The sequence below is a fragment of the Ochlerotatus camptorhynchus genome, unplaced genomic scaffold, assembly GCF_037179485.1.
Source record: "Ochlerotatus camptorhynchus isolate MF236.1 unplaced genomic scaffold, CSIRO-AGI_Acam_v1.1 ptg000503l, whole genome shotgun sequence".
NCBI lineage: Eukaryota > Metazoa > Arthropoda > Insecta > Diptera > Culicidae > Ochlerotatus > Ochlerotatus camptorhynchus.
The window spans coordinates 3,233,853-3,256,562 of record NW_027040988.1 but is presented as its reverse complement, the minus strand read 5'-3'; the positions used below and the strand labels follow the sequence as shown (position 1 = coordinate 3,256,562).

Sequence of the window (22,710 nt, the reverse complement as noted above, 5' to 3'; positions counted from 1 at the left end):
AGCATAAAAAACACCGTGAACTCATGGCCGCCGTTCCAAAGAAAAGCATTTTCCTCTGTTTGTGCCAGTTGTAAAAACATAAAGCAACCATAAGCGAAACACGTAAGCATTGTACAAGTTGTATACAACTTTTATTCGTAATGTTTTGAAACAGTTCAATATAGTTTCGTAAAGTTGATCAACCGTAACAAAATGTAGCTGGAACATACCAGAAACTGTAACAGTGTAAATTAATGTTTCTTTTCTGTTTATTACATTCCATAAACCATAACAAAACTATTTTGTATAAAGTTAATATAGTTAGTAAGGTTTCAGTGAAGTTTGAACTATTCTAGAAATGGTTCTTTTCTATGCGGGACGTACTTCCCATCCGCATGATGCTCCTTTAAAAACGGCAGAAAAATTTTCTCAAGACACTCCTCCTGTTACACTTGTTGATTGATGGCCAGACCGCTCGGCTTGAACCACGACTTTGAAATCTCTCTGACCGATATGGCGATGTACAGCTTAACTTTTTTTTCAAATTTATGCTTAAACTTATATTATACCTCGGGGGGTGTGGCCGACTTGTCGCTGGAATAGTAGCTGTCATATCCTGGAATGTGGGTCTTCGAGAGCGGAAAGTAACTTTCGTCATCCAGCACGAACGACGTCCCGCGGTAGTTCTTCGTCATCCACAGGCACTGCGATTTCACGGTCGCTATCGCCTCGTCCGTGTACTCGGGGGACCGAGTCTTCTTCCGGCAGATGATGCCCTCCATCTTGAGGGTTCGGTGAATTAAGGTATTGGAGCAGTGATATTTTCGGCCGACGTCACGCAAACTCGTTCCGTCCTTGTTGTCGAACAGCTTTTTTCACGCTTCCTTCTTCTTCGTCGTCATTATCTTCACCGGACAGCCGCTACCGGCCTTCCGCTCCACGCTCAGGGATGCCATGATCTGGGCACGTTTTCGTCTCGAAAGTGGTCTACCGTAAACTTTTCAATGTTTACTCCCCAGTATTATTCCTGAAAGTAGTCTAACTGAGAATTTCAGAAGGGACGTGAGTGCCGCTAGTATCCAATCTACGAAGTATATCATAACAACGCTAACGCTAAAGTGGTCTACCGTAAACTTTTTTCCACGATGACCATGCGTTTCGTAAAACCGTACAACACGCTCGCGGAGTACTTGCAGTTTCGACGCCATCTTCGATTGAACTGACAGCACCCGAGCGAAAAGAAACATGCCACCCATTTTTAGGGAGTCCAGAGAGCAATTCTCTTGGAGAAAAAAAAGTTGGTAAGAAGACGTATACCTGCCGGTTCCAGATCGGGTGTTGGTCAGACAAAAACTAGTCTTCAAGTTGGAGACGTCATTGTATGGTTAAAGTAAAGCCCAAGATGTTGGAACGAAAATCAATCCTGTCAAAATCCCTATTGAGAAAGCTCTGCTACCTTGCCGATTGAATTGAAGACATGGTGCTGGTCTTCCTTATTGTGCTTTGTTAAAGGAAGCGGAAGCCTAGTGTATATACATGATGCTGTGTGAGTAAGGATCGACATTGGGAACGCAGAAATGTGCACTTGAAAGTCTCCACTGTACCAAAACATCATCCTCTGTTCGTATGAATCCTCCAACCATTCATATCGAAATTGCTTTTGCGAATAATAGATATAACCGAATAACGGTTATTTTGAAATCAGATAATGATCATCTCGAATACAGGATGAAAATTGATACGCGAAAATCGAACGGAACTTCAGTTGAAATACGTAATACTTTCTGCAGAATGATTGACATCTCAAATTTAAATGCATATGATATTGGTTCAGCCCCTCATTGGTCCATTCAAAACAAGAATGCAAATAATTCAATCGTACGTCAGTTGTTGATCTGAACTGAGCACGCGAGGAGTAAACATAGTCATCGCTATGTCATATCATCAGTCCATTTTCAAATAAACATCGCATCTTTTAACAATATTCTTTCGAATTTTGGATGATTGCCTTATGGTTGAATTCGTCGTTAGCTGATGAGCATCGGCATATGGATATCCTCATCAGCTGACGACGAATTCAACTATAAGGCAATTATCCGAAATTCGAAAGCATATTGTTAAAGAACTCGAGCAATTCAATTATCATTTGAAGTATTGCTGATCTTTTCGTGCAGTGATCACAGATTCTCGTGATTGTGAGTCGATCCAAACCTTTCTCGTAGTGCTCCAAATTGCTTTAACGAGTGACGTGGAATTGATGTAAAGTAAACCTCGATGGTTCGACATCATGCTAAACTATTACCTAGCAATGTTCAAAAGTTGGCAGCTGAGCTAAGTCAGATTCAGATGATGTTGAGGAAAACGAAAAACAATCCTTATCACCAAACGTTATCGTGAATTTAATGTGACTCATATCCTTAAATGGTCAGAATTGGAAACCGATCATCACGGCATGACACATCACACATTCAAAATATCCGTAGCTCATAAGCCACAGCCGTGTCTCCCCTCAGTGGTGGTCGATTTGTTGAAAAATTATCGTAGTACACTAGCAACGCGCACCAACACAGCTAAAACAGTGACTACATTGCATGAGTACCGAGTACCGATAGGTGGTGGATAATCTTGAATCTCTGGGATGGACAAACGGGACGCTGCTTCTTGTAGAGCAAAGAGCTCCTCCAGACGGCGGCACCTCAAGGGAAGATACGTTAAGGAGGCGGGACGTGTGTTCGAACTACGTCTATGGAAGGTCTCGCACGGAAAACCTTCGCCTACCGTTTTTCGGTCGGGGACGTGTACAGCCATTGCTATTTTTCTCTCCCCTTTCCGAAACCACGACCGCATCCCACCCACTTGCACAAATCATCCTATGGCACTGGAGGAGGTGCTCGTTTTTATTTTTCTTGCCAACCCGGTTTTTCTCGTTGCCGTGCCTGAAACGATGATGCGACGAAGATCATCAACACTGCTGTGTTGTGTTCAGAGGAGGAAAAAATAGAAAATCTCTCCCACATGGTCGATCGGCTCTGAACGAAACCGAACCCGTATTGTTCGCCGCACTGAGTTCGCCAGTATGAAAGGTTTCAAAATTTGCTGATAAACAAAATCCATGATACGTTGGCATACAAGGGACCTAGCGCAAAAAATGGCGTAAAATATAGTACCGCTTGGTGCGATAATGCCGGATGATAAAAGTTGAAGGTACTCTTGAACCGAACTCAAAGGCATAAGCGGCGAGATGTAATAACGCCTTTGTGGCCTTTGCCAATATCAATCACAATCTGTGTGTTGTGTGTTGCTGCATCATCCGAGACAGCTCACGGCTTGTGCTGTGTGGAACACTGTATGGAATTACCATATATGGTCAAAGTAGAAAAAGAGATACGTTTTCGTGAATTGAATTACTCATACCTACTCTGGCTCTCGGTGCCGTAGTGATGTGACCGGCATTGACTATTTATGGGTATTGGTGCTTTCGAAGCGGGCTTTCTATGCAATCTCACGAATACATTCCTAAAAACTGACAGACTGTTGAGCATGTATTGGTGCAAGCATTGGGACTCTTCTGTGCTGATACAGCGAAAAGCCGGCAATCTCTTCTCGTTGACTCAATATCTCTCTCTCTGTTCCAGGCACTCACTCAGTGAGGCATTGAACGAATGAATACCGAAAATGGAAGAAAACGTTGGATTATCCGATACGAAGAAATGACCTTATCGTGATTTGCAAGATTGGGATGGGGATGTTGCTACAGTAATTTGGATTTCTGTGGGTTGGTTCATTTTTGCAGTGATCTTTTTTATGGTATCCCATATTTACATTTCTTAGGAGGCATTGAATACAAATTTCGCATAATATAAATTAGTATATTCAAAATGCAATTTAAATTGCTCATGCATAGATAATATTGATTTTACTGCCTACAACTGAACACGCGGCCGAATGCCATAAAAATTCGAATATTATTTTCAGTACGGCCTCATTCTGTCAGAGCAGTGCGTTAAAGAAATGTTAAAAGACAATCACTGTCATTTAAAATAAACGTTCCCGTTCATTAGCAAATTATCACATCTCGACTGGGTCAAGATTTGCGTATGGCATAAACATAGCAATATAGGAAATATTTTGTTTTTCGCTGCTCTACTACACCTCCAGGTGCGGGTAAATTCGATACTCTTCAACAAGCGTTTCGCATTTATGGCACCACCTGTCTTACATTGGAACGGCCTCTCAAAACAAGAAAAGGAAAACACTCAATCGAGTCATATTTCCACACTTGGTACGTGTTATCCATATTTGTCGGTCCACTCGAATAAAAAAAAACCCGTGGGATGTTGTCAAGGGCAACAAGTGCACCTGAAGTCAACTTCGAAGTAAGTCGAAAATTCTTCCATGCTTTTACTTGAACCACTTTCGCATGACGTCAAATTGTCAAAAAACAATCTGGCCGGGTACGAATTGTATACATTATTGGCTCAATATCGTGACAGCTGTTGCGATAATAAAACGTTTCTTTCCTTAACGACCGAACGAGAAACGACCGACGATATCTATGCTCTTGTCACCATTCATTATCTTCCATTTTGTGTGTAAAATGTGGCTCTATTAGCGCGACTACCATAGACCAGAAATGAAAGCACATTCTAGTGCTATTTCTGTTTTTCTTTACACTTCTCCTTAGTGTACAACACGTGTTGTATATTTATATCCATCGGATTCATCGATGCTATAGAGTTTGCCTGCCTGGTCGTGGAATCACATCTCACCAGACGCTCACCGCAGTTCCTATGTTCCGGTGTGCAGCGATTGTTAGGCCGACAACATAGTAGAAGCGATTCGAAGCGATTCGATGCGATAGCAATTGGCAAAGCGAAATGCAGCGGCAAGCGAAGCAACCTAGGACATAGTGAAAGCGTTTTTGAAAACATTACAGTCGCGCGCGCAGTGCAAAATATTTGTTCAAATTTTCGGTGTCCATTTTTCCTCACTAGAATCAGTCCACTTGCGTTCGAAGGCGTCAAAACACAACACGAACAGCTCTGTCGCTTTGCTGAACGCTTTACACCTCTTCGCATCGCTTTCACTATGGCTGGTTTGGGCGATTCCCATAGAACGCTCATAGAGGGTGCTTTCACGCAAGCGCTCCGCTTATTGCCAACGAATCGAATCGCTTCGAATCGCTTCTACTATGTTGTCGGCCTTAGCGATTTTTATGACACAGCGCTCGCGTTTGTTGAACCCATTCACGTTTCCGCACGATTAGTAATAGGGTGGAATAATCGTCGGATAAAACCTGTCATAATGAGTCTACAGCGTTCGTTTTGTTGCAGTGATGCGATGAGTGATTAGGGATCAGAGATGGATCGATGACGGCGGTAGAGCATGCTATTATATATTTTTACACTATTCATCTTCTAATTGCTCGTTTCCTGCTCTAGGAAGCGTAATAAAATGACATTAAGAGGACATGCAGTCTATGACATCCTCGAGAGTTAAGAATTCATGACTGACCACCCAATGACTTCAGCCCTTTTCAAAACTCATTATTTCGAAGCAGTGGTTATTTCAGCATATACTACTAAATCGGAAATGTATGATGCTGTGGTTCCTGAATCATCTTAAACAGTAAAAATATTTTGTAATATTGCTTCTGTTGAGACCACTGAAAATCTGGCAACCCGGTCCAACATTAGCCACTCATCACTCATTGGGTTATTCAGTGATAATTAGGTTGAATGCAATGATTTCGCATGCACAAGCAGCGATCGCCCGTCCAGTTCAAGCAAGATGGACAATTGCACAGTTTTCGTGTCGTGATGTTTATGTCTATTTTAAGATGTAGAGGAATTTACGTATTCTCGGCAACCTAAGCAGCGACCTTCTTTCTATAGCCTTTTTCTCTATGGAACGCACACATATGCAGGTTTGGTTTGTTTACAATCTTTTGCTGCCAGCTGCTCTAACAATTTCAGTCGAAAGAATTGTCAAAAACTGTTTTGAAACGCTTTTACAAAGCTCCAATCTTCTCTAGTGAGAGCGAGTATTGTCGGCAACCAGTTTTTCTTCGGCAACCGTTCCATTTGAACTGCATGTAAATCTGCTGTTCTATTATCGGCAACTCGAAATCAGCTATAATTTGTAGTGCGTGTGTTGCATTTCAAGAAAACCTTGCTATATTGCTTTTTCTCAGTGGTAAAAATATAGTCAAATTGAAGCTGAAAGCATAAAGAATCGTTTGCATGCATTCAGCGAAGTGTTTTCGTAAGAAAATCCAGTGAAAATAGTGTTTCAATTTGTGCTGCCGAAAATAGTCTGTCATGCCGAAGCCGTCATTTCCCCTAAATATTGGCCAAAAAAAGGTCTAATTAGTTTTGCAAGTCGTATGTCACCGCACTTTGTACGGTTACAACAGCTTCGAGGACGGTGCACTTCATCAATGTCGAAAAAGGTGTGTAATTGAACACCGATATAGATTCGAAAATAAAGTCAACAATATTGATAGTAAAATATCGAAAATCTACTTTGCTGTGTTAGGGAAGTTTGCTTTCGTGACTGTCAGATCTGCATATGTTCTTGCGATATGCTCTTGATCGTCAGTTTAGGTACTTGAAATTGATGGCTTTGTTAGGGTAATCCTCACGTATTAGTGATTATTAGCAGTGATTAGTTTGTTTGGGTGAGCTACCAGTTTTGACAGATTCCCCTCATCCGGTAGAAACATGTTAATTTATATGTGTTGGTACTTCAAATTGATGTCTGTGTTCGAGAACGCATTCACTCACCCCTAAAACTATGTTGTTCGTGATCGGCTCTTATTTATTGTGTTGAAACTGATTCTCAACAGGTGAGATAGGGGAGAGGATATCTTCAGTTTCAGATGGTGCTGTTGATACAGTTTGAGAGACATCTTCATTTTCTTCTTCGTATTTCAAGCTTAATGCTTATCGCATATCCGCTTTGTCTTAGGTGTTCTGGATACATTTTAACAGTTATTAATTAAGAGCCTGTACTAGTTTTGCATTAGTATAATTGTGTGGCAAGTACAATCATACTTCCGATCTACCGATCCGGATCGAATGTGCGTGGGCCTTTAGAGTAGTTCGACGCCAACTGATGAATCTAATTTATTTTCCCTCGCCGAAGTCCATGAACATTCACTAGAATTTTGTGCCGGAAATCAACCATTTTAACTCATACCTAATTTTTTCAAAATGGAGTATTGGAACAAATCATAACATGAAAACGACTCATCTAATCGAAATGACGTTCCAGATAAAGTTGTAGGAGGCCCGACTGCCTTTTTAGAAAAAAAAATTAAATATTCGTCAAAAAATGAAAAACAAAATCTGTGGAATTTACGTATTCCCGTCATTCTAAGCAGCGCTTCTATTAGTATTTCCACACATATGACGTGTTTCTTTGTTTACAACTATCTACTGCTTGCTTATCTATCAATTCCAATCGATAGAATTGTCCAAAACTTTGTAAACGTTTTTACAACGCTCTAAACTTCCTAGGCAGCCTCTTTTTCTTCGGCTCATTTGAACTGCGTGTTAACTAGCTTTTCTACTATCGGCAATTCAAAATCAGTCGTATTTTGTATTGCACATATTAAATTTACAGAAAAATATGTAGTGGTGTTTCTTTAACCTTAATCCACAGACAAACAGACATAACACTCGCAAGTTTTTCATCGAACAAGAATTTAACGGTCAATTTAAAAGTATCGTAGTTGGTAGTACCGCCACCTGTGACGCGCATAGTCAATAACCTTGCGTTTGACGTTTACACACTACCGCCATCTGTTCAGCGTATTACCCACCACAGTGTACCCAACAGATGGCGGTAATGTTTTAGCGACGATGTTTTACAGTGAGCGATATTCAATGTGTTATGTCTGTTTGTCTGTGCTTAATCTACCTGTGCACCAACTCTCAAAACATAAACAATTGTACGGGTTAAAAGTGAGGTTACGGGACGCCTATGAAATGTGGCATAACGGGATTGCTCAGTCGCAAAACTGGAATCAGATTGGAGTTGAAAGACTAAGGAATCGTGTGAATACATTCACCGAAGTGTTTTTGATGAGAAAATACAGTGAAATTAAATCTTAGGTGAAGCTTTTAAGTATGTAGGGGAAATGTAGGTAATGTCGGCCTTCATGTCCCTAATTTGGGCCCAACGCTAAAAGTCTGCTATTTATCAACTTTATCTAGATGAACGCGTTATTGGGACGTTACTAATGGATATTTTTGGTTGCTATTGAAAATTTAGTTGATTGCTGAATTTATGTATGGGCCCAAATTAGGGACACTTAGACCGACATTACCTGCATTTTCCCTATTTCTTTTTTCTGAAAAGCAATCCAGTTTCCTAGATATTTTTCCCAGCTGTCATTTCGATTAGATGAGCCGCTTTCGTGCTATGATTTATTAAAAATAATAGAATACGCCGTTTTGACAAATTAGGCATGAGTCATAATGGCCGAATTCCAACTTGGTTCATTGCCTCCAGCGAACAATTATTATGCGAAATTTCATGGAATTAGGAGAGGTAAAATCTAACAGTGCTCAAAATGAATTTTTGGCAAAAGTTCGATTCACCAATGAAAACAGAAGTTCGCAAATGAACTTTATGTAAAATATTTGACCTATTTTCTCCTGCAAATTTTTTTTAATTTGTGCATAGAAAACGAGTTTTTGGACTAAATTGTTCACCGCCAAAAAAAAAATTAACGAAAATTATTTGCGAATATCAAGTTTAATGTTTTTACTAAAAGTTTATGTTCTCGATTTTGATCAATTTAAAAATGTCCATTGTGTCCAATATTAGAATAGTTAGCATTTTGGTTAAGCTTTCAATTAAACATAGGTTTATTTTTTTTTTAAATGTGCGTTTTGCTAGTTTTTTCAGTTTTTAATTTTTGACTTTCCGTGTGTTTTTTATCTGAAAAGTGTATCTAGTTTCCTAAAACTTTGTCTAAGATGTCATTTCGATTAGAGCAGCCATTTTCGGGCTATGATATATTACAAAATATCGAATACACCATTGTGGAGTGGATTTACCTTCAATAACAATACAGATTCTTAGACTTGAATTTTGTTTTTTAATGGTTATTACCAACCATCATAGCGCCCCTCGGTGTTACTTTGCATGGGAGCGAGCTGTCAATTCGTTAGTTTAGTGTTAGTGTTAAACAGTGCTCAGAAAACGAAGCTCTTTCACTGCCTGTAATCACATATCAGTCCCATATGGATTTTCGTCTATTTTGATATAACAACGTTATCCACTATCAATTAGCATCTACCTTCATATTATGTGATAAAACTACGGACTTTGATCATGGAAAATGTGAAAACAACATCAAGTCAGTTTGTCCCATCAATCAATCCCATTCTTAAATTAAATCGCCCAGAGGTGAATTTACAGTTTTGCTTTGCGAGTTGTCATATTTTTCGCTTTAATAACATAACATGCAAGCTTCAATGCAACTGATTTTAACTTGAAAAAATATTAATAAATTCACTAAGATTTTTCAAATATTTGCAAGAGAATCGCACTTCGTGCCATTTTCTCAATGCCTACTTTTTCCATATGGGACTGATATGGGATTATAGGCAGTTCAGATGATATATTTTTCAAAATTGAAGTACTCAATTATATAATAAATTATGAATGGATAATTTTTATAGATTTTCAGTTCATTTAATATTGCTGATTGCACCTGAAACTGGACAGTCCCAAAAATGTACGATTCGATGTCAAATTGTTTTGGGTCTTCGGAGCACTTATTACTTGTGTCGTAAGGAATGAGTACACCGAAGACACCAACACGATTAGACGCTCTTTTATCATCATTTTTAATGATTGAAAACGCGCATATTTGTCCAGTTTGGTGTGAAGTGCTCAATAAAACTGTACGAAATATTTCTGTTTATTTTTAGCCATATTTCTTGATTATTTAGCAAAATACAATTGGGTGTCGACTACCTGGAAAATCAGGGAATTCCATTTCAGGCCTGGAAAATCAGGGAATTTCTAAAAGTATTATTGATCTCGTTAGTCTAATCTCTCGGTGTAGCTTTGGGATGTTTGTAAGTTAATAAAATCTTCAATAGAATTGTGAGCTTGTGGGTGCTCAAATTAATTCTATTAATTGATTAAACAAAAATCATAGTCTTCTCCAGCTGCATATATATTGTTTAAAAATTGCAGATGCATGACTGTAAGAACTGTCAAAATCCTATGAATTTACACGCGAATGTTCGTTAGATTCTACTTGGCGAACTGAATTTTGATTATTTTGGGCCGTCCCCCTGAGTTAAAGTGGGATCCAGAAGGACGGTAAAAATCCATTTACATCTTAGAGTAAAGCACAAAATTCATGCTCCAAGTGGAGCTCGTTTCTGGGTGGCGCTGTGTTTAGTTCGGTTCAACAAATATTAAACTTCTGTAATGGGTTGGAGCGTCTTTGTGTAAATTCAAGAGTTAAGAGATATATTTCCGAATACTTGTAGTTCTAGTTCCTCATTTTGTGCCGGATAAATTTAGACGTTAAGGTATCCAATAAAAAATTAGAACTATGATCCTGCTTGGATGGACGAGTTTTTTGATTGAAGAGTAGCAGATTATGACTAAATATTGAACTCAGGGTCACATGGAATAAAATTTGTAATTTTGTGAATGCTCAACCCTGAATATCATTATGCTAATGGAAAGAAAGTGGGGGCAGTCCCAAGTAACCGACAAACTTGCTTAATAATAATCCGACTAATAATCTGCCGAAGCCCTGTATTAGTCGTATGTTAACTTTACATAGCAAAATCAATCCAAATTAGCAATTTAGGTTTTCTTAGGGTTCAGTAGACCATGATTTAGACTTGTAGAGTGCTTTAAAACCTCAATAAAACATGCAATATTCTAGTAAACGATTTCCCAACGGAGGTATCCCGCTGCGATCAAGCGTTTGGTTAAAAGTGTTATCCGTAACAAATGTTCAATGGAGATGGGATGGGCATTGAAGTGTGCCTGGGGCAGAGCTCGTAACTATCATGCCCGTCACGTGACAATGAGAAAACAGGTCCTCTCACTATCACGAGACGAAACTACGATGAGATTTTGAAGAGATTCTCTATCATCGTTTTCTCATCCGATGATAGTGACAGAAGTATCTCTGTAAATATCGCGTGAGATCTTTAATTGAAAATGACATTTGCCAGCCCTGGCCTGGGGAATATATTTTATAACGGGGATTAAAGACAAGTGTTTCATATGCGGAAATATTCCTAACGGAATTTCCAGAAACAGTCAGAAAAAAAAACCGATAAGGGTAAACAAATTGAGGTGTCAAGGAGAGGAAATGGAGTAAATTGAGGAAATAAGGGGATCATGAACTTGTTGAACACTTTCTGGCGAACAAGCTAGTCTAGTGATGAAAATGCATGCTGTTGGGATTAAACCGATCGTTTATGATGAATGAACTTTATCTTCAAGTTCTTGTAGATTAAAACGTAGCAACCTGTTTTAGATAAAAATAATTGCAGTCTCATTCACACATCATTATCAATCAAAGTAACACACTCGTTACTGATTTAACTGATTACGGGCTCATAACATGTCTTAAACCTGTAAATTTCTGTGCCTGGAGTTTTTCTGAAAAACAACTGGAATTTCGTTTCTTCGTTGAGGTGACACTCTGTTTAAGTGGTACTAGATTAAATTTTAACTAGACCAAATAGTTATCATTGTAACATAAAATGTATTAACGCATAGAATACACTAGGGAAACATCCGACGGTAGTCCGAAAAACTCCAACCATTTGTTGCAAAGTTCAGTGTTTTTCGAAAACCGGAGCTTCGGAAAACTCACATTGTTACACTTCAACCGCGGTTAGGGCAAAACTTGGCAAACATACTTCACCAGTTTACTGAGAATTCAAACAACGTAAACGATAAAGTCACGCACAAAGCTGGAACATTTTGCTCCGCGGCAAGTGTTGGCAGTTTTTGTAAACAAAACAAATCACGTTGTCAAATCCTCTGATGATAAAGGGTGTCCACGATGAAATTGCCACACACAAAATTGATTCGCAAAATTCGAGTTTTCATCCGATTGCCATCAAATTTTCAGGGATTGAGAAATAACTATTAAACTTCATTTTACCATTTTACTCGTATTTTATTTACAGTCCATACGCAAATGCCCGCACCTTGGCCTTAACCCCGGCCATAAGATTCTGCACAACCTGTGAATCAACCGTTTTTTGCATGTAAACCCATACTTTCTTCAGTTCCTCGACTGTCTTCACTACCTTAGGTCGTTTAAGAAGGTGCTGCTTCATAATCGCCCAGTACTTCTCGATGGGGCGGAGCTCCAGAGTGTTGGGAGGGTTGAACATTTTCGGCACGAAATTGACCTTATTGTCCGCATACCACTTCAGCACGTCCTTGGAGTAGTGGCATGTGGCCAAATCCGGCCAGAAGATTGTTGGGACGTTGTGGGCCTTCAGGAGAGGAAGCAGCCGCTTCTGTAGGCACTCTTTTATGTACACCTGTCCGTTCATCGTGTCCTGGGTCACGAAAGGTGCACTCCGCTTCCCGCACGTGCAGATGGCTTGCCAAACCAGGAATTTCTTCGCAAATTTGGACATCTTCTGAGTGCGGACATGCTCCGGAACGCTGAACTTATCCTTGGCCGTGAAAAACAGGTTGCCGGGGATCTGTTTGAAGTCGGCCTTCACATATGTTTCGTCGTCCATGATGCAGCATTCAACTTTCGTCAGCATGTTGAGGTACAACTTCCTGGCACGGGTTTTGGCGGACTTGTTCTGCTTCTCGTCGCGATAAGGGGCCTTTGTACCTTGAACGTTCGAAGCCCAGCCTTAGTTTTGGCCTTCTGGACAAAACTTCGGCTTAGGTGCAGCTTCTTAGCCACATCCCTAACGGAGGCGTTCGGATTTCGGTTGAAGGCCCCAACTACGCGGTTGTGATTTTTGGTGTTGTACGGAATACTTTTTCCTTCACTTCTGGGCTTCCGATCGGTGGTCAACCGTTCCTCGAACCGCTTAATCACTCGCGACACCGTGGAATTCGCGATTCCCAACGTTTTAGCGATGGAACGATGCGAGAGATCCTTGTTCTCGTGAGTTTTGATCACAGGACTTTAAAACTTGCAGGATGTGAATAATGCACTATGAACTAAATCCACCCAAATTTTCATTAAATTCTACCCAACGGTTAAAAAGTTAGAGCAATTTCATCGTGGACACCCTTTATTTCCGTGCATATCTGTATATAGGATTACTAATTTAGACAATAGATTTAGCTGTCACTTTTCCGCAACGATCCGGTTCTAATGTGGATTTCTCACCGTTTTTATGAATGGGGTGGGGCTTAGAAATAATTTTTGTTCCGAGTATATAAAAAAGGAGGAACTTACCATTCGAATCTAATAGCATAAATATAAGTACCATCTGGTTGTTTCAGTGCTAAGTATTGAAATCTGAAATTTGTGATAGAGTAATCAGTTTTTTCACACCACAGAAACGCCTTGTTTTCTTGTGCAAAATGATGGATGTGCGTCCACAAAACGTACCCAATCAAATTAAAGTAATATAATATAATAGTCAATTTTGTTGTTGTTGATGTATGAAATTTCTCGCTAAAAAGTCCTGATTCTAAAGATATTCGAAATCTATTGCAAAATTTCGCTAAAAATAGGTGCATAATTGAGCACCCCATATATTTTGTTATGTTTATTAGCGTCCTGAAGAAAGCCCCACCTTAATGTGTGTAATCGAACTGAATAGATATATTTCGAGTACACCCGCGAAAGCGAATCTACGAACGTTTCGTTCTTATCAATAGTTGATGTGCTTGAAATATATAAAACAAATATTTGGTCTAATTATAAAAGTAGCCATAAAGTATACAATTTCGAACAGTCATGCAGTGTTGTTGTTACCCTTTCATCATTTCCATTGAATTCATCGTCCTCATGACTCATCTGGCAGACACAGGAGCAAGGTCATTTCGCTCCTCTAGTTCGCCACACCCTCAATGTTTTCGACTATCACTGCTCATCCTCTTGACTCCTTTGCGTACCAATGAATGCAGTGAAGGAGGGTTCGATTATTTTTTTTCAAATCTACATCCGTCGCACCCTTGACTGTGTTGGATTGGAGTGGATGATTGTCTCCGACGCCGGTTGGCTGTCAAGTTCAACGAACCTTCTCCCGTCTCATCTTTCATTTCGATGTCGAACAACACTCTCGCTCTCATCTCTCGGTACGATGAAACACGATGATTGTGGCAAAATTTGGCATTCTTGTCGGCTAAATGGAAAGAACGCATTCCACACGACTGAAGCTCGCTGTGAGTGATGGGCTTTGTTGATCGGTCGGTCGGTCGAATGGTTTCTGACCGACGGAAACTGACTAGACATATGCACATGGACTGTAGATGGAGGAGACATCTACCGGAAGAGCGGTTCTATATCTCAGTTCTTCAATCGTAAATTGTCTTTCAACCTCTCAGTGTCCGGTAGTCAATTGAAAGTTTTCCGTGACGGGAAATTATCCGACAAGAAAAAAAAATATGATTCATACAGTCAACTTGTCTTGCTTCTGCCACTGGCCGACTACCCATACAACCTGCATATTGCAGAACTCACCAATACAGTGCTGCCACATGCGCACAAGTCTGCGGACAACGATGAATGAACAGGCGAATACCGACAATAGGACGGTTATGCCAAAAACGTCATTCATGAATGCGTTTGAAGCTTGTTTGCGACAGAATCAAGTTGGCAAAAACAAGAAAACCGGCTAATAATTGTCAACAAATACTCAATCAACAATTGAAAATGGCCAATAAGCTTTTGCACCAAGAACACTATCGGGAAGGGGAGAATTTCCCCTACCCGATGGTGTTGTTCGTTTGCGTGGGCGTACTTCGTTTCGCGCGAAAAGGGCCCAACAAGTTTTGTTTACAAAAGTAGATAGGTCCTTTTCAAATGCTACGCGAGAATTTTTCCTACGGTTGTTATTTTGGCGTTTGCCACAAAGGCACATCGCGTGAGTGCTGATCGCAGGAGGTGCCCCAAATTTGGAGATGAACCTTCGAAGCCGAAACGAACCAACTACAGCTCCTTGTTATGCTGTTATTGAAATCACCGAAGCAAACAAGGCGGTAGATCTGCTGTCCGTATTTTCAATGAGTAGCTACTTTTACGGTAATGGTTATATTGCCCGCGGCATGCGAGTGTGTATGAGTATGCGGCTATTTTGTGCCACCAAACCAACTCACCTGCTGTCGATATGGCAGTGATTCACCCCTACACAAGGCGGGTCTGATTACGAATCGAAGTGTGGGTACTCACTTGAGAGGGCTTCCTTTTCTTTCTCTATTGATAGCGATGAACGAATTGAGTCATGACTTGCTTATTTTGGTCGTGTCCCCGTTACTCATCGTCGCTTTTTGAAAGGATCCTCGAAAATTACTAACCCACAGAGTCATGCATGGTTGACTAAGTTTGGAAAAACGTCCTCTGTGCTATCTGCAGTGAATAGGTGAGCATGGAGTTGTGAAAAACCAGTTTGGATTCGGATGACTATTTATGGTATTGACCTTCGATTATTTCTTTTCGCTGACTCTTGCACGGGTTTTTGGATCGAAATTCTACGGTTTGTTGGTCGATCGGGATTGAGATGTCAACCTCGGTTAAACGCCAGATTGTCTGGTCGTGTTGACGTATGAGAGATGGATAATCAATTACCAACTATGGCAATGTCCATTTCTTTCATGGATCCACCGGGGACGGGAACCCACTTCTCTTCCCGGTGATGCAAAACTGCGGAGTTTTAGAAAATTTCGCCCACATGCTATTGTGGAAATGAAAAAAAAAAAACAAGAGAAATAGACCACAGCCGGCGGTGGCGATGCCGTTCGTTGACGGAGCGAGCGCGTGCTTTTTGCGGAGAAGAGATCCAACACACAAAAACTTAGCCTTCTCTAATTTTAAAATTTATTTTTGGAACAAAACTCGCACAACGGTTTACAAGCAAGAGAGTTCTGTTTGATTGAGGAAAATTTAGCAAACGGAGGGAAAAACACGATCCTCCGGTAGCAGTTCGGAATTCGTGTTGGACCGAGCTTGTAAATGGGAAGAAAGTTTATTTTTTTCCCGCTAAATTATCGATATCGTTGGGTTGTTTTTCGCAAACTTTACGATTGTTTGTCCTACAGATCTATTATTCCATTACGGAAAATTAATTTGGTACTGGGAAGAAGTCTGCTTTATCTTGAGCCTAAGAGAAACGCACCTATTTTAGACATGTTTGAATGATATTTCGGGGTTTTTACATGTTTGAGATCTTATGTTGTGTTTGGATTGTTTATTCAAATCTTAATCATTTGGGGTACATACAGGGTAATTTGCCAATTGTTGCACATTTCACATTATTTACTGTACAGCATTTATCCATGACCGATCATGGTGATATGCTGATTAGTGATCATTTGTTGAATGATAAAACATGTTTTAAATATTTTCAATATTGTGCATATCATTCCAGGCGATTTATTATTTTTCAGCTAATAATCCTCAGTTGTTACTAGCTCAAAATTAAATTAATTTCAGTAATCTTTACTGGAAAATGTTGGTTATTCTTTGATCTAACGATCAACTGCAATAAATCTATCAACCATGTAAAATTTACAGAGAAAATAATATTGTTCAATAATTGGATCACCTTTGGACTCTTGCTGATTGCTGATGATGGCCGCTGAAAATGCTTCATGAATCACATTCAAAAGTTTCTTGAAGAATTCCTATTTCAAAAACGTTTTCAATCTCGTAAAATCAAAACTTAACAAAAATCACGTGCTTCGCTGAGCAACAATTGGCAAACTACCCTATATATCGCCCACAAAATGCACGAACATTGTGATTTAATCGATTTTCTGAGGTATTGCCAAAACTGGTCCACTTACTCTAATTGTTTTTTTTTTAACGAAAATGTAAAGGCCCACATCATCACATCATTGCATCCGCTGTTTCAAGCAATATTATACGAGTGTCTAGAATGGTCATGTATGTGATTCCATATGTTTTACGCATGCCTTTTTGATAACTTTTCGTGACCATAATCGTTGAAATTGCTGACTAATGGCTGTTCTTGGTTTATGTATTTTACGAGGATTTATCTGGTTTTATGTTAAAACACAGTCGGTACAGATTATTATCTAAACTTTGCATGCACAATTGTAGTACAACCCCCTGCAATGAGAGTCTGACAATGACTTCTCTCGTTGATTTCTCGGAATTCAAGGCACGCCTACACAAACCATCATATCCATCGGCTAGGAGAAGTCGTCCTCTACTCGATGGTGATGTCGATTTGCCAGGGAGAACCATGGCTTCCGAGAAATCATCAAGAGAAGTCATTGTTTACAATAGCTGTTCCGCCCTAATTCCAGCTCTATCTAGATTTAATGCGACAAGATGCCAAATTTAATGCCCTCAAAAGCATTTTTAATTTCGGTAATTTCCTGCAATGCAAGGTAGTTGTTTTAGAATTGACGAGCAAAATCCTCGTGAATAATGCTTTTAAAATAACGGTATTGAAGGAATATGGTGCGGATGTACAGGAAACAATCAGGACAGCCCGCAACAATGAACAAGTTTTATTAACGATAAAAATGTGACTGCTCTCTTCAATGTCTTGATGTGGAAAAACGCTAGGATACTCCTAGCTTCGTCCTTAGTTCCTCGAATCGGCCAGCGTTCAAAGGCTTTGTCGGTTCTACCAACAGTTTCCCAACGCACTATGGGCAAAAATGAATTGAATTGAAATAAATTTAGCGAGCGTTCAATTTTACCCCTTACTCCCCTGTAAAGTGTACCCCGTATTCCCCATATATCTCATGAACTGTTGTTTAAAGGCATAGTATTCTAAAACCATGCATAAAGTGCTTATGTTTTACGAAAAATAGAGCTGTGAAAAAACATTTCCTCCAAAAAGTAGGGGAAAATGGGGTAAAATGGTCCAAAACACATACCTAAAAGGCTCTCCGGTCTATGGGACGACGTGCAATCGATTCCCCGGACGATTTCCCTTCGGAAAAGTCGTTTTTCATGGCCGGAATTCAGCGTGCTGTTGAGATATTGAATTTTGGGTAATTTTGGACCCATTTTTGCCCATAGTGCAACGGTGACAAGATCTCGAAAAAAATTTTGCTTGATATCAATATGCTTCACTCTCTTGCTCTCCACATTCTTAGATGCATACACGATTGTCTTCATATATGGCTATCGGCTCGATCTTCTTTTCATCCAAAATCACCTAGTCAGCCATATGGCTTCCGATGTTGCAGCGCTTAATTGGCGTTGACGAGAGCTCTGTAACTCTTTACTCCTATGGAGAAATCTCATATGTAACTGTCAGTCTATGTGTGAAACATGGCGGACTTTTTTTATTCTCTTACTCCAACGCAAAACCCCATAAGAAACTGTCAAAATGTGTGTGAAGAAATGTCACTTCGGGACTGGTGTCAAGGCGAATGCCACATACTCTGCTTCACTTGATGAAGTGGCCACTATAGTTCGTGTTTTTACTGGACTAGACAAAAGTCGATTCAAACATCCAAGACTAATCCGCTAACTGACTTCCTGTCCTCAGCATTGGTAACCCAGTCTGCATCTGCGAATCGAACTAGTGGTTTTGCTTGAACGTCTTGGATTATAGCCAAGCAATGAACCACCGTTCCTTTCAAGTAACGCACTACTCGCTATGCAGTGCTGCTGTCCGGGTTATGCTTGGAATCTTCCCAGGTATCCGACATGGATACCATCGCATAATTCAGGCTTCCCAGTAGTTCACGATACGGTACTTCAGTAGCTTCGGAAACTTGATGATCAAGATGCAATCCTTTCTCCATTGGAGTCCTTGAAGGGTTGCATTCCAACATGCCAAACTTCTGGAAGAGGATCTCCTTTAGCTCAGTCGGTAAAGGCGCAGTTACGAAGCAAGACCATGCTGGAGGTGGCTGGGTTCGATTCCTGGTCCGGTCTAGGAATTTTTCGGGTTGGAAAATGTCTCGACTTCCCTGGGCATAGATAGAAGTAAGATTGGACTTGCCACACAATTATTCAAAATGCAAAAATGGTACAGGCATCGAAAGCTCTCAATTAATAACTGTGAAAGTGCATCTAGAACACTAAGTTGAGAGCACGCAATGAGTTAATATGCGATATGCAATAAGCTTGAAATGTGAAGAAGAAGAAACTTCTGGAAGATCTTCTCTAGACTAGCTTTTTGAGACACCATCATCTTTCCGTTTTGTCGGTACATTGTATCTTCATACCAAGGAAATGGCTTAGCTCTCCAGAATTGGTCATGGCCAAGAATCTATATAGGAAATCAAAGAATTTCATAACTTGACACTTATTTGTGTTAATTAATTAATCCTTGCTTTCGGTCTACAATAAAAAAAAGTAACCAGTATAATTTAATGTATGTACTTACTTTATTTAGCGCATTGTTTTAAACGTGTAACTTGTGGAACAAGTAGAACTTTTAGTCACGAGACGCCTCTGGACATCACGGTATTTCAGAGAAGATGGGCGCTTTTGGATGTAGTCTATGGCCGCTGCCATAGTGGGAGCAAAGAGGCGCGCTTAGCGTTCTATACAACATAATTCATATTATTGATATTATTCCTTACATTCTATTTCACGTTTCGCGCGTCTCTTTCCTCTCACTATGGCAGCGGCCTAAGAGAGGTTTGACTAGAACTCCAAGTCAATTGTATTAATTCAGATTTTTTTTTAAATAGCTCTGTGAAAAATTCCATGGCGATTGTGAATCCTCTTCCAGGACCCTTTAAAAATACCAAGGGAATCGAATTTTGAGGGTACAATTCCAAAGTAATTGTGCGAAAAGCATCAAGGAAATTCCGAGGATACTTTCAAGGGCATCTCGAAAAGAATTTCTTGATAATTTTAAGGAGAATTTCACTTGAATTTTTAGAAGAATTTAGTGCATAGGTACAAGTTAATCCTGAGCAATTCTGAGGTGAATCACATAAGAATTCTAAGGAGAACAATCAAATAAAATCCTGTAAAGTTTTGAGTGAATTTCCATAGACAAATTTTGATGATTTCGACCGTAGAACTAAATTCAAAATCCAGGAAAAAAAAAAGTTTAAAATTCGTAGAGAATCTAAGACGAATTTCATAAATTTTTGTTAAGTGTTCTGCAGAGAATTTTTGGAGAACCAGCAAAAATGCTGATGTCTGTGTCAATCGCGTTAGGCTTTATAGTTAATTTAAATGTATATAGCAAAACTGGGAACATTTCCAAAATCCTGGGAAAAAATGGGATATTTAAAATTGCGATTTGCTGGTCACCAAGATAATGTTACCCTTGTTCACACTTGTGTTGTTGTTGTGTTAGAGGTGCCATACTGAAATTTGCTTTTAATAAATTATATAAAATACAGGGCTGTTACAACAAGCGCGGATTTCGCGAACTTCGCGGATTTCGCGAATTTCGCGGATTTGTCGCGGATTTGAACTTTCAGTTGCGAAAATCGCGGAAACATTTAATGATGTCGCGAAAATCGCGAAGGGACTGATGTGCTGTCACAAAAATTGTGGAATTCATTGTAACCGTTCCGTCCCGGATTATAGTTCCCTGAGGTCTGTCAAATGTGACACATTTTCCTTATATCCAATATGAACATAGCAATTTTCGTTGTCAAATCATAAACGAATCGTATAATTGCGAGTAATTGCCATGTATACCGGATATTCTAGGTTCTCCAAATCGTCCTGGAGTTCAGTTGATTTGTTCCACTATATCAACCAAGACTCCAATAATGTCTGTAGTATCGAAATATGTCCAAACAGATTCGAAATGTCTATGTGGATTGTAGCCGACCTATTCCTACGTATACAAGATGTTTTAGGTTCTGAAATCATTCTGGAGATCAGATTATCTTTCTACTAGATCACCCAAGACTAATCCAATATCTGTAGTATCGAAATATGCCCAAACAAATCAGCAGTGTCTATGTGGATCATGCCAACCTATTTCCGTGTATGCCAAATGTTCTAGGATTTCCAAATCGATATTTCGATACTACAGATATTATCCTAGTCTTTGTTGATCTAATAAAACAAATCATCTGAACTGCAGGACGATTTGGAGAACCTAGTTCATCTGGTATACGTGGAAATAATTAAACATTATCCATATAGACACTATGAATCTGTTTGGACATATTTCGATACTACAGACTTTATCCCAGTCATGGTTGATCTAGTAGAATAAATCATCTGAACTCCAGAACGATTTGGAGAACCTAAAACATCAGGTATACATGACAATAGTTCATGCATGATCCACATAGACACTGTGCATCTGTTTGGAAATATTTCGATACTAAAGACATTGTCCCAATCTCGGTTGATCTAGTAGATCAAATTATCTGAACTCCAGGACGATTTGAAGAACCTACAACATCTGGAATACTCGGAAATAGATCATGCATGATCCACATAGACGCTTTGTATCTGATTGGACATTTTTCGATACTACAGACATTATTGCAGTCTTGGTTGATCTAGTAGAACAAATCAACTGATGTCCTGGACGATTTGGAAAACCTATAATTTCCGGTATAGGTACATAGTAATAAGTCGTACATGATTCACAAAGTCACATATATACGATTCGAATATGATTTGACACCAAAAAGTGCTAGGTTCGTATTAGAAATAAAAAAAAATATGAAAATGTCTCACCAAGGAACCCAAGGAATACCCGTGTAAATACACAACCGCGACGTGACCAACAAGTGTGACTTACGAATCTCTGATAATTTTTCGATTGTGTGCAGGGTGTTTGGTTTGAATCGGAAATAAATTGAGAAAACTAGAGCCAAATCAACTACAACATTTAGGACACCAAAATACGTAAGATACGCAAAGGTTATCTTTCAAGAAAATTTTCATTTCAAATGAAAATGCATTAATTATTTTTAAATAATGTTTCATCAAATCTAGGCCGGTATTATTCAATAGAATCTCATAATGTAAGGGTGTTTTATTATGTTCACAAATTACTCAGAATTTATACTTTACATAAATAACTGAAGATGATACAATGCTATTAAAAAAATTCAATAGTTACAAAAGGCGCAGCTACAAAGCAAGTCCATGCTAGAGACGACTGAGTTCGATTCCCGTCCGGTCTATTAATTTTTCGGGTTGGAAAATTTCTCTACTTTCCTGGGCATAGGATGGTACAGGCATAGAAAGCTCTCAATTAAAATGTGAAAGTACTTCAAAGAACACTAAGTTGAGAGCAGGCAAAAATCTAGTGTGCTATAAGCACTAAGCTTGTAATGCTATTTTTCGGCAATGAAAACAGTTTTTTTGTTGTCGCGGATTAGTACTTGAAGTCGCGGATTTCTTTTGAGAAATCGCGGATTTCGCGGATCAAATTTAGAAAATCTTGTAACAGCCCTGAAAATATGATGATTCAAAAATAGTAATGCGGAAAGATAAGGGGGGGGGGGGAGGGGGGTAACAATGCTTACTTTTTTTTTTTTTTTTTTTTTCATTATAGTCACTTCAACGCTCTTGGGTCATTCGTGACTTGTCCGGGGTGAGATTTGAACACGTGACTTTGGCGTGAGAGGTATGGATGCTAACCACTACGC

General features: G+C 39.5%; 1 protein-coding gene across 2 annotated transcripts in view; it reads left to right on the top strand.

Annotated features, from left to right (window-relative positions):
- The window catches only part of tsr (Cofilin/actin-depolymerizing factor homolog tsr), a 44,986-nt gene that overhangs the window by 7,032 nt on the left and 15,244 nt on the right, over nt 1–22,710 (top strand). The window lies entirely within an intron of this gene.